The following is a 12,317-nucleotide window of genomic DNA, read 5'->3' as shown; positions in this document are numbered from 1 at the left end:
GTACTCTAAGTCCTAGTTAGCATCTGTGAATGGAAAGCTAAGCACTGGAAAGGAGCCTTCAGTAAAATAAGGCAGGTACTTGTTCTTGCTTTGATGTCGTTCCTATTTTGTCTAAGAATTTGAAATAATACTCAACACTAATTCTGTTTGATACATGACATTGGCTGTGGAATGCTAGAAATATAAATGTTATCTTTTCTTTATTAGTGCTTATTTGGTTTGGAAGCCAGGAAGCATATTAGGAAAATTACTTGAAGACGTATCCAGGAAAAAGGTAATGCTTTTGAATATTGTAAAGATGACTACACCAAAAGAAGACTGTTTCTGCCATACCTTATAAGTAGCTATTATTAAACTTAAGAGTTAAATACTGTAATTTTTCTTGGAGAGGCAATATTGTATGTAGGGAGGTCCTGGTGAGCGGGTGGATAAGAGCTCCTGCCTGTGGATTTGAATTTACCCGGTTATAACACCATGTCTAACTATAGTGAGTATGGATTTACTTTGAAGCTGGGATTAGAACATACTTGGAAATTCTTTCAGGAGCCCAGAAATCTTGCAAGAGGCTTCATGCAATCACCATGTGGTTAATTTGCCTATTTTGTCTTCTATTAGTGCCTGTTGACAAGTGAGTGCCTTTATTTACAGGAGCAGAGAGACTTTCCAATGCCTACCAGACTTCTGCAGCAGAGGCTGTCGGTCTAACAAAGAGATTTTGACTGATTTAAATATGAGTTTGCAGAAGTAAGACCTGATATGGGAGCAGCCATTAGCTGCAGGCCTGTGATGGAAAGCAAAAGCACTCTTTTCACTCAGTCCTTTCTCAAGCTGTGTTGAATCTAAGATCAAGCAAGGTGGGAGACAGAGATAGTGAAAATGGAGCCAGAGTATTGGGAAGTTTTCTTCCAAGTCTGGTCAGGGAATAATGGAATGAGAACCAGTGTGTTGGGACCATTGGGAACACCTGAGAGAAGGAGGAACATCCTGGATCTCCCTTCTTATGTGTATAGGAAAGAAAATAAGGTAAAGCATGGTGGTGACATGGAGCACATCTCCCTTTGTTTAAGTATTTGCATCTCCCACAGCTCACAAGTGCAGAGAAATGTACCTGGGACTCCAGAGTGTATCTCCTTGTTTTTTGTTGTTGGTTTTTTTTTTTTTTTGATCAAGGAGAGTGTATATCCAAAGTGATGAACTGGGGAAACAGTCTTGTTCACATACAAGGGATTTGCTTCCATTTTGTACAAAAAAATTCAGTTTGTCATCCTTTACCTAGCTTGTTCACTGTTCAGCTCCATTTGATCAAAACATAGCAGCTTCCATTAGTATGTCTCTTAACTTGTAATATTAATTGCCATTAGGAAGTTGGTAGAGTATTACTAAAAATAGCTTACTTAGTTATTGATGACAATTGACCTGTGCAAATGTATTACCAGAAGCATGTTACTTTTTAAATGCAAAATCTTCACTTGCTCACTGGTTTAATAGTGAAATCTACAGCAGACAATTTGTTTTGGTGAAGCATTGATAAGAATTTTGTGTCTTAGGCCAAATGAATCAAGGTGTGACACTGGAAATCCAGTGCTATTTCTCACTCTTGCACACCTTTGCCTTCCCAGTGACATGTATAATACAAGTCAGACATGTCTTTCTGAATATTCAAAATGTAAATGGGTTATTGCAGGCTTTTATCTGAGCTAAAGGTGTCTGCACAGTAGCATGAATGGAGACGATATAGACTCTTTCCACTGGATGTCACTCTTAGCTTAGATCTGTGGTAGCTTAATGCTAAGGCATTGACTACATAAACCTGATACCTGGTCTGCTGGGATTTTTTTTTTTAAATGTGAAGTTTTAAAGAGGTTTATTTAACCTCATGGCTTTAAGGTTTTTTTTTTGTTTGGTTTTTTTTTTGGTTTTTTTTTGTTGTTGTTGTTGTTGTTTTTTTTTTAAGGAGAAAAAGTGCTGAAAATGTTAATGATGATCTATAGGATTAGTTTTTGCTTGTGTGATTCTAGGCTGTTTCTGAAGAGGGGATGAATGTGTGAAACTTAGTGTAAGGAAGCACTGGGATAAGATTCTCAGGTATTAAGAAAGAATATATTAATGAGTCTGTTGCAAGCAATTCCCCTGTGCTTGGTAGACCTGATTCTCCACAGAAAATTTCCTTTCTTTTTCCTTTGATATCTAACCTTTCCTTGTTTAATCTCTGTGCTTAAAATGTTGGGGTTTGTTTGTTTGTTTACTTGCTTTGTTTGGGTTTTAGCTTTTGCTCGTTTGAAAATGTAGCTTTTCTACAGTCCCAAGATAGAAGTGACTTTCACGGAGAGGATAAAACTGCATTCCTTTCCATCACTTGCTGCTCCTTTCATACATTCAGTATACAAGAAGGATTTGATGCCAGTAAAGACACTCCCAAAAGTCATTTTAGGTTATGCCAATGAGCTAAACTGCTCGTTAATTGATGTTCTGTAATGCTCCATTAGAATCAGCAATTTAAAATATATCACACAGGTTTTGTTTGCCTGTGTTCCATTAAGTTGTCACAGGATGCTTCTGGTTCTGTGGTGTTTTATTTTGTTCTACTCCTCAGGGTCAGACAGAACAGCACAAAGCTGCCCCTCTGTAATTACATTTCAATGACACAACTCAGAAATGTAGCTCTTTGTTTTGATGCTTACAATATCAGCATATATTGGTCACAAATGAGATTTGAAATTAATGTTCCTCTAAGGTGATTTGTGAAGTTCAAGTCTTTGATACTGAAATGTCACATTACTTTGATTCAAAGTCAGAGCAGAAGGGACAAAATGGATGCAGAAATCCTCCTCTCCCTTCCCTGTGACCACACGTTACAGTAAACACTTCTGTGAGCTGAAAGTGAAGCACCAAGACTGAGTTTGGAAGTTCTGTACTTTGATGACTTTGTTCCCACAGAGGAAGTTTAAACAGCTAATGTGAGTCTGAACAGCCAGAAACAATACAGAGATTAAGTATTTCAATCTGTTTTAACTTAGTTTTTCAGTTGTCAGTAGCATTTACTCCGTGTATATCCCCTAAATGCCAAATCGATGTGTTTGTATTCCAGTCCCATCTGTGAGTTATTGAACAAACATAAGGAGACCTAAATTATTGCAGATTATATGTGGCCCTTGGCAGCCTTCCTTGCCTTGGCCTTTGAGACACTGACAAGAAATCAGCCTTGCCAGTGCCTAAGAGGGAGGGATGACAGTTTGCGCATGGTCACCTCACTCCACATGCAGCCTCTGGAGCGGGGAACAGGTGAAAGGATAATCGAAGAGAAAATGGAATGTAGAACCTGTGCCAGTAGAAGAAACATCCCACCCAGAGGGTAGCAACTTAAGTTATTTGTTGTGGTATCTGCTTTGCTAAATGCATGAGGAATCTGGCATCTTGTTCATGCCAAGTGAAGTGATTTGATATTATTGTGCTTTACTTTTGTGTTACTGCTATGCAGAGGTTTTGTTCCTATTTGAAAGAGTATACTCTTAATATTTATATTCAGTTTTCCTGGACATTTCCGTCAAAAATGTTGGCTGTGGTAATCATTAATGTATTTGATGATATCTGAGTATTCAGGATGCAAAATCACAGCTCTTGTCCTACAATCTGATTCATTTTTTGGGAGGCTATTGGTAAATGTTGTGTCAATGTTTTCATGCCCAGCCTCTTGCTAAAAGTTTTCCAGTTTAGAGGTAAAAGACAGTACAACGTAGTTTAAACCAACCATTTTCACTTCCTCTCTTGTATCCATTAATTTTTTTTAAAAAAGTTGTATTATCCTTTGCAAAAAGTGTTCATTTTGTAAAGATCACATTCCCTAGAAGTTACAGGATGAGAGACTTCCCAATTCTAGTTCTGCTCTTAGTTTTTATTTTCTTGGAGGAAATTCTAGCAAAACAGTGGCTACCAGGAGCTGAGTCTTGAACTGGTTTGAATTCTGGACACAGCATATGATCTAAGCACAGATTATTTGTAAAAGAAGTTTAACTCTAAGTTCTGCTCTATTTTCAAGAACTAAATAAACTTTTTATCTTGAAAAAAAATTATGTCCTAAGCAGCTTAAGCCTTCAGAGTTATGCTTTGACAGCATTTGGATCATTCAGTACAAATGAGAAGCTGGCATAGTCTGATCAAACAGGCATTTACTGGTGAGAAGAGACATTTTGAATATTTAGGCCTTTATTTGCAGTTGGGAAAATTACCCCCCTCAGGTTTTTTTATCAGATATTTAATGTGTATAATAGTAAATCTAAAACCCTTTTCTCTGCGTTTGTCCATAATTGCCTAATTTTTAATAACATGTAGTTATTCCGTCTTATCCTGAACATATGTTTGTGTTAGGCATTGAAATGCAAATTGTTAATGGGTTTGCTTGTATGATTATCTCCTAATATCAGTCATCACAATTTTCCAGTTGAAAAGCAGAAGTTTGTAAGCATGATCTTCCCTCCTTTTCTCACCTTCCCTCTGGCAAAATAGAGAGACATGAACGCCATGGCACATTATAGCTGTACAGAGCAGTTCTGGTACCAGTTTTTATAAAGGAAAGCTCTCAAGGGTTTGTTTCCATTGTATTCACAATACTTGCTATGTTCATTTCTGTCCTCATTAAGACTTTTTAAAAGCACCATTTCTTTACATTTCTGATACTGAAGATGAAATTGTGTACGACTGATGGTAAAGAAAAAATGGTGTGATTTGAGGATAATATCACAGACTGTGATTGGTATTTGCTTCTGTGCTGGAGTAGCAACCCTTAATGTGTGAATATTGTCTGAACCTTGCCTAGGGGAAGCCTGAGGACCTGATGGAGTTGTGCAGGCTTGGAGCTCAGCTGGAGATATGGTGATGCTTTCCAGTGTGATCGTGTAGATCAGTAGTTCCATTAAACACTACTCATTTGTTAAGTTCGATTATGCTTCAGTAACAAGGTATTTAGTATTTTGTTGAGACTGTAACTGATTTGCTGCTGTTTTAAACTGGAGGAAGTGGCACTGTTTTCTGACATTTGGGAATATGTCTTGCAGTGTTTTTGAGTGTGAAGTCAAATGTAATAGTAGCAACTAAAGTAGTGTCTAGATATTGAAAAAAAAAAATTAGTATTTGTCTGATAGAGCTTCTGAAGAGTAGCTGCTTCATCTAAAATAGCCTGATAAGCAAAGACCTGGAAGGGAGGGAGGGCTTAAATACAGGCTTAAAAACGTTCACAAATACACTCTTTAAGGAAGGAAAACCAATACATACGAAGGACTATGTCTTATCTCTCAGCCTGGAAATTAATGGCAAGAATCTCTCTGAACAGCAATGGACATTATAATTTCCCCCCCCCCCTTGAATTATGCAATAATTAATAAAGTAATTCTGGAGTGGCATTTAGATGTATTTTTAGAGGCTGGGAACGCATGAATTTTCCTCCCACAGGTAGGGATCCGAATACGTGGATTGGCAGCACAGTGAATCTCTTGTCTAGTACAGGAGTTTGTTGCTAAGAGTCACACTGGTAAGTATTGACCCAGAATACTGTCTCAATTCCCTGTGGGAATCATTTTAAGCATGAAACATAACAGTCTATGAGAAATGATTTGGTTATCTCAGGAGATGTTCATATGAGGAAGTGCAGCACAGTGTTGCTCACACATTTGTGCTTTTTACATCATAAAAAGAAGAAAGGCTGCTGCACTAGTAACTGAAGTATCAGGTAATTACCTGAATTGTAGGTGGGAAGACACAGTTAAGCTGTGTTCATAGTACTATCTATGGGGGCTCTAGGAAATGTGGAACAGCAGGGAGCAAGGAGTGTGTGTGTTTGACACCATATTTAGGGTATTTAGGCAGTGAATTTATTTGCAGACACATGTAATCCTGTTCTGACGAGCATTTTAAATGAATTCACAGATTAAACTATTAAACTAGGTATAGATGTCAACTTAGAAATTCTCTCCAAGGGCCAGGATTAAGATACATGGGTTAAAGTAAATTGCTGCCATCAGGCAGGTGGAGATGGTATGATGAAATGGAGAGATTCCCTCTCCATGTTTGGCAAATCTAGTATAATTCACAGGAATTAATTTTGTATTTTCTTGAATTGAAATGGGAAATATAGCAATACAAATCAATATATTTCTGGTTTCATTGGAAATGTCTGTAATATTAAATATAGGTAAGAGTCCAGGTACCTGTTGCTGCTAAACAATGTGAGCCTTTAGGCAATTAAAGGGGGGCAAAAGTAAAGAAGAAAGAGTGACTCAGACTCCAGGTTCTGCTTGGAGGTTCCTGAAGAGATGGAAGGATAGGACACTTTGCATAAAAAATGGTATCTAGAGCACCATTATGTGTTTTGCTCCTGTGTTTGTGTATGAGGTGCATTGGTCAGAGTCCCTTTTGTGTTAAGCACCTTAGAACCAGTCTGTCACTACTCCAATTTACCTTGATTCTCCTTTGGCTGTCTTGGCATTTAGGGCTTGTTGCTGATCAGAGATACCATCTTTTCATTTGTTCATGTATTTAAACTTTACATTTTATTCTTTTTTTTTTTTTATTTCTTTTGCGTGCATTTGTTTAGAAACAATCTCATTTGTTTTGTTCCAATAGGAACAGGGTTTTTGGGGGATTTTTTTGTTGTCCTTTTTTTTTAACCATGACTTATTTGCTACAATTTTGGGTTATGATTTCTCTCTTAGAAATGTTCTAAATATAGAACAGGCTTATTTTTATATTTTTGCATAATTATTTCACCTCTTAAGGTACATTCAGTGTCTTATTGGGAGTCTTGAAGGTTTTCTTTTGTAAGTTGTCATCATGAAAATAGTTGACAGGCTACTAATCACTTCATGCCACGGGGAAGTCGGCAGTGGAAAGAAAAGAGGAGACAGCTTCTCTGTTTGGAAGTGGAAGACAGAACAAAAAACAATGACCCTTCTCTACCAACATTATTATTTTTTCTGAAGATAAGGTTCCCCTCCTTTTAGTCCTCCAATAAGTGTGGAATTAAATGAACAGTGCAGTAAGAAAGGTATGAAGGAGTGCTACTGAACCAAGCTTTGTAAAATCAATTTGCTCAATTTTCTGTCTATGTTGCATTTCTATTGTTTTCTTCAAAAGGAACAGTAAACACTTTCGTCCTTGCTTTAATATGTCATTTTTCTTGTTGCTTTGTATCAAATGTTCTGCAGAAAGTACCTCAGCTCTTCTCTGACTTTAGTCATTAAACACTGATAATCAAAGCAGTGTTGCAGAATTAGAATGTAACTTCAGAGCTTTTTGTGTTCGGTCTTTTGGAAATGCAGAAATACCAACTGACATAAATTCAGAAGTTTGATTCCCTTTTGGCAAAGCTATCAAGTTCTGAAATTTCTAGTCACTCTTTTTTTACAGCACAAAAAGAGATTGATCTCTTCTTTTTGCAGCTCTCCTGTTGATTGTTCTTACAACGTTATTCTCAGAGAATTCCAGGGATGGGTAATCTTTGTCTGGCTCTACATTTTTTTTTTTTCTTTTTCTAGCTGACTGAGTGCATAAAAAGAAATGGTCACTGTTCTGAGGCAGATGAGTCCAAAATCTGTACCATCCATCCTGTCTTCATGGTAGAAGGATCTGTCAATTATCCAAACAACTTAGATATGACCTATCTTTTTTTTTTCTAGTTAGGCACAGGTGAAAATCTACATTCCTGTCTTGTGACCTTTAAAAAAACATTTATATCCCTATTCATATGTTTCTCAGACAGCTATTTTTCCATGGTGCACCATCCCCCCCCCACTGAGTTTATCTACAGTTTTTAACAAAAACCTATCAAACTGGAGATTCCCTGGGGAAAAGAAATAATCACTGTTTGATATATGATGCACAGTGGAGGAGAATGTTTGGAAGTAAATAGTTTGGCATTTCTTTTACATTCTGGGGGGATGATTTACCACTGAGCTCTTCATTTGTCCACCTTCAACTCAAATATTTCAGTTGTTTGCTTTGTAAAGTCACTTCCCACACATTTCCATCAACACAGTGAAGGCAGGAGTGAGTGTGGGTCAAAGTTGCTGCAGAGGGATGGGTAGACATTTTTAAATGATGGAGAAGCCACAGTCTACATCCTCACATACACAGGAACAAAATTTCTTCTCATACACAAGGAAGCCCTTTTTTGACAGAAACTGTATTAAATATGTGGTAAAATCTACAGGGTTTTTTCTGTTTCACCCTTCCCCCCCAACATAACGTTTTCTGCTGAAATTACTGTCTTGTTGAAAGTTTCCTAAGCCTTTCTAGTACCAGCCTTTCGAAAGAAAATGCATGTAGTGAAATTTAGGCTGTATTAATTGCTGATGGGCAGCAGGAACACTTTGAAGTTCCTACAATGCTGTGGTCCTAATCTGTAACTTTGGTTATAGAGAGGAACATTTGTCATGCTGTGGGGTAAATCCTTTGTCGTTGCATGGGCCATGTTACTGGTTTTAGGGTTGACTTTTTCTCCAGTGATCACTTTACTTGGATTATGAACCTGGCTCTCTGCAACAGGATGTCTGTGGAATGGACAGAACCCAACAGGATGTGTACAAGTCCCTGTGTGTAGGGAGGAGGATGTGTAATAACTTCCCTCTAGTGAAATGGCCTCCAGTCACAGGGCAAACTTCACACTTGTTCTAGTGAACGTGTAAAACTGGGGTTGTTAAGAATAACAATCAAACCCTTGAAAAATTGGATCTCGTCTCTGACGTGCATTGGTTTTTGCGTGAGTGGGAATGTTAAATAACCTAAAAGGTTTGCAGTGAGCTACAAGGGAAACTTGCTGTCATGAAGGTTTTGTGGATGTCCTTGTGCACAGTGATGCATGTCTGGATTATTGCTAATGCTGTAGGAAGTACAATTGAGTCAACTTAAATTTTCCTAGTTTGCTGAACCAGGGGACATAAGCCAAGCTGCTGACAATAGCATTATAAGCTCATTTTTCTAGTTAAGATTTAACAGTATTTGTGCTTTTCCTTGTTACTGTATTAAACAACTGTGATGCTGCTCAAGCTGCAGATCAAGTCCAGCAAAGAGGAAAGAAAATGAATTATAACTAGACTATTAACCCAAATGAGAGTCATAAGGCATTTTAAGCCTATATCCAATTTGAGTTCTGGGCTTTGAAATACATTTGAATCAGAACAAGACTGCACTGTAATCTATGGCCTGTTTCAAGTAATTCTGATTCCAGTGTAGAAGGTCCTAAATCAATTAATACCAACACAGGTAGCTAGAACAGCTAGCTTGGGTCATATTCTTACATTCTGGGACATGACAAAAGCTGGAAACTGAAGAACTGCTTGGGCCGTAGTGACTTGGAAATTGCTGGTGCTCAAGAAACTACTTGTGACATGAATGACCTCCTTTATCCCAAATGATCCCAGAAGGGGTTACAGGCAAATGTAGAACTCTGCACTGAGCTAATTAGCTTCCATATCAGTGAAGTTTAATCAGGTTGAAAGAGTGAAAGCACAACCAGGCCACTGTGGAAACCTTCCTTAAATTGTGAGATTCATTAACTTCAATGCTAATGCTCCTAATGGTGCCACTGACAGGAATGGCACTGCTGAGATCACTTAATTTACCTTTATAAGAGAACCTTTATTGTGCAATTGCAGAGATATTAAAAAATCCCCATCTCTTACTGGTTTGTAGTGTGCATAAGTGGGAAAAAAAGCTAACCTCTTTTTTATATTGACTCATATGAGTGACCCTCATAATGCTTTAATGGTTGTGCATGTGAACAGAAGTCCTAGAATTATTGGATTCCACATAGTTTCACATGAAATGCTTTTTCAAAAAATATTTGCAGGTGGTATCATCTAAGATACTAGGTATATTTGACAGAATGAGCTCCAAATTAGGATATTTTCTGATACTTTTATCCACAAGAATTTGTCTTTTTTTTTTTTTTTGTTCTGCTATCAGTTCTTCTCAGTCCTGTTTTCTCTATGCTGGCTTTGAGGCCTGAATGGTCAGTGTGTAGTAGCTCATTTTTCATTCAATCATGTGGTCTTGGTGTGATCAAGAAGTTAAAGAAATATTATGGAATGGGAGAATAGGTTCAGCCACATTCAAATATACATATTTTTAAGATAAGGGTTTGTTTTTTTAATGTGACAATTAAAACTAATTAACCTTTAGACTATATTTGAATCCAGTGAGATTTGATTTTGAAGATTCTTTAAAGAAACTGCTGTAACTTAAAGATGTGTTTTGTTAATTTAATGGTTTAATACATTTAAATTAACTAAGTAACTTGAAAGAAAATTACTTTGCAATCACTTTGAAACTTTCTTCCATTGATTTCTAATGAGACTTGAATTCCTTTCCAGATATAATCTGTTTCAAGAGGGTGACTTCATGTTGCAATAATCCTTCTCATTACATTTCAAGGACTTAACTCCTTTTTTCCTTAACTTTCTTGGCAACTAGTACGTAGCACTTTCCTGTTTCAGTAGTATGCTGCTTTTCAAAAATAACACTGAAACTCCATGAAGTTTGCTTGAGGGCACTTCTTGATGACTAAACTGAGGATTGTCAAATACCTGCAATGTTCCCAACATACAAAAGGGATTTCAAAAAAATCTGGGTCTGTTTGCATTTCCTGGACCTAGAAAAAATGTCTAGGGGGATTGGAGGTCAAGGATGAGAAAATAGCTTTGGATTTGTTTTCTTAACAGCATGTTTTGCACAAAGCCTCTACAAAAAGGTTGAGTGGGGCTGCAGCACAGCTCACTTCTGTCAAGAAGTCTGTATGTAGTGTTTCCAGACTGATGACTCAAAACCCTGCAGTACACCCTGGGAGTACTGATGGTTTCTTGCTATGTGAGAAGATTGTTTCCAGTGCCTGATGCTGGTCCATAAATGTCTGTTTTACAGTGTTTAAAATGGCTTCTACTCCTCAAACACAGTGGAGATGGTAGGCCTTAGTGCTTTTTATCTCTGAAGATAGTTACCATTCTTAGATTAACTGAGAGAGAAGCACTTTGCCAGTATATAACTTTTTATAAATTGTTCTGTATTTTCCTCTATTAATTTAGGAGTTTGCTTTAACTTGTTCTTCCAGTTTTCCCTGGATTTCCTACTTTACCACCCTCCTGTCCCTCAGTGCGGTTGAGGCCTTGAAGGCCTCAATTTTTTTTTTAACATCTTGCTGTTTAGCTCAGGTCCAGCTGATCAGTGAGTTATGACTAGGGGATCCTTGGGGGAGGCTGTGATTGCCTTGATAGCTTTGTGCTCTGATTAGAGGAGAAACAGATGCCTTTTGTGTCCTTTTTTCTGGTGGTTCTTTAAAGATTGACCCTGCATCAGAGCTTATTTGCGTGTCTTTGCTTAGGTAGCCTAAAATATTCGGGTGCACACAAGCTCCTGACATCTTCATTGGTTTGTATTCTCCTTTATTAAAAAAAAAAAAGAAAACTCTACTGCTGATGTTGCTGCACTGCATGTGGTTTGAAAAGAGGCTGTAGGCCAATAGTAGTTGGAGTGATGGAAAGTGATCCTTTCCGAGCAAAGTGTGAGAATGTCTTTCAGATCCAAAGATATTTGCCCTATTAGTATCTAACAGTTCCACCAGCCTGTGGTGCAGAAGCTGACCCATGTATTTATGCAAGCTCCATAGAGCAAGATGCTCAGAAATGTAGAGGAAAATGTGAAAAAACTATGAATATGCACAGACAGCCACTGGCAGTTCTTTCTGCTTCTGAGAGTGAGAGGCAAAAGATGTTCTTACTAAAATCCTAGTTGGAACATGTTAAAATTGGCATTTATATACAGCCAAGAACCATATGTCAGGTATATCTGGGTGGTAGAACTCTAAATTGAGCCAACAGTTAAATTCAGTGCCGTATGAATGTAACATATTGAATTAGTCATGTGCTGTTTCCATTGAGGCAAAATGTTAATCTTTGATCTGGATTAGTTCCGAGTATCTCAAATGCAGTTTTATACTACTTTGCAAATCATGCTGTAAGGACCTGGACTAGTCCTCATCCTGGCTCCAAGTGTGTTAGCTTCAGGATCTTTTTATAGATGGCATGCTCTTGGCAGCAAGTGATAGTATAACTCTCCTCTACTTGCAGTGCAAGAAATTCCAAACTCCTGATCACATGTATAATAAAATGTTTATTATATGGCACAAAGACTTGGTATTGGGTTTTTTTTTTATATGGGTATAGCTATAAGTCTAAGCTTTCATTTCATTTTGGTTCAAAACCACCAAAACCAAAAGCCAACATGAGTTGGTCTGAAGGGAATTTTGAGTTCTAAATCCATGTGAATGCATTTTG

The sequence above is a fragment of the Chiroxiphia lanceolata genome, chromosome 6 (assembly GCF_009829145.1).
Source record: "Chiroxiphia lanceolata isolate bChiLan1 chromosome 6, bChiLan1.pri, whole genome shotgun sequence".
NCBI classification, from domain to species: Eukaryota; Metazoa; Chordata; class Aves; order Passeriformes; family Pipridae; genus Chiroxiphia; species Chiroxiphia lanceolata.
Note: the sequence above shows the minus strand (reverse complement) of the source record.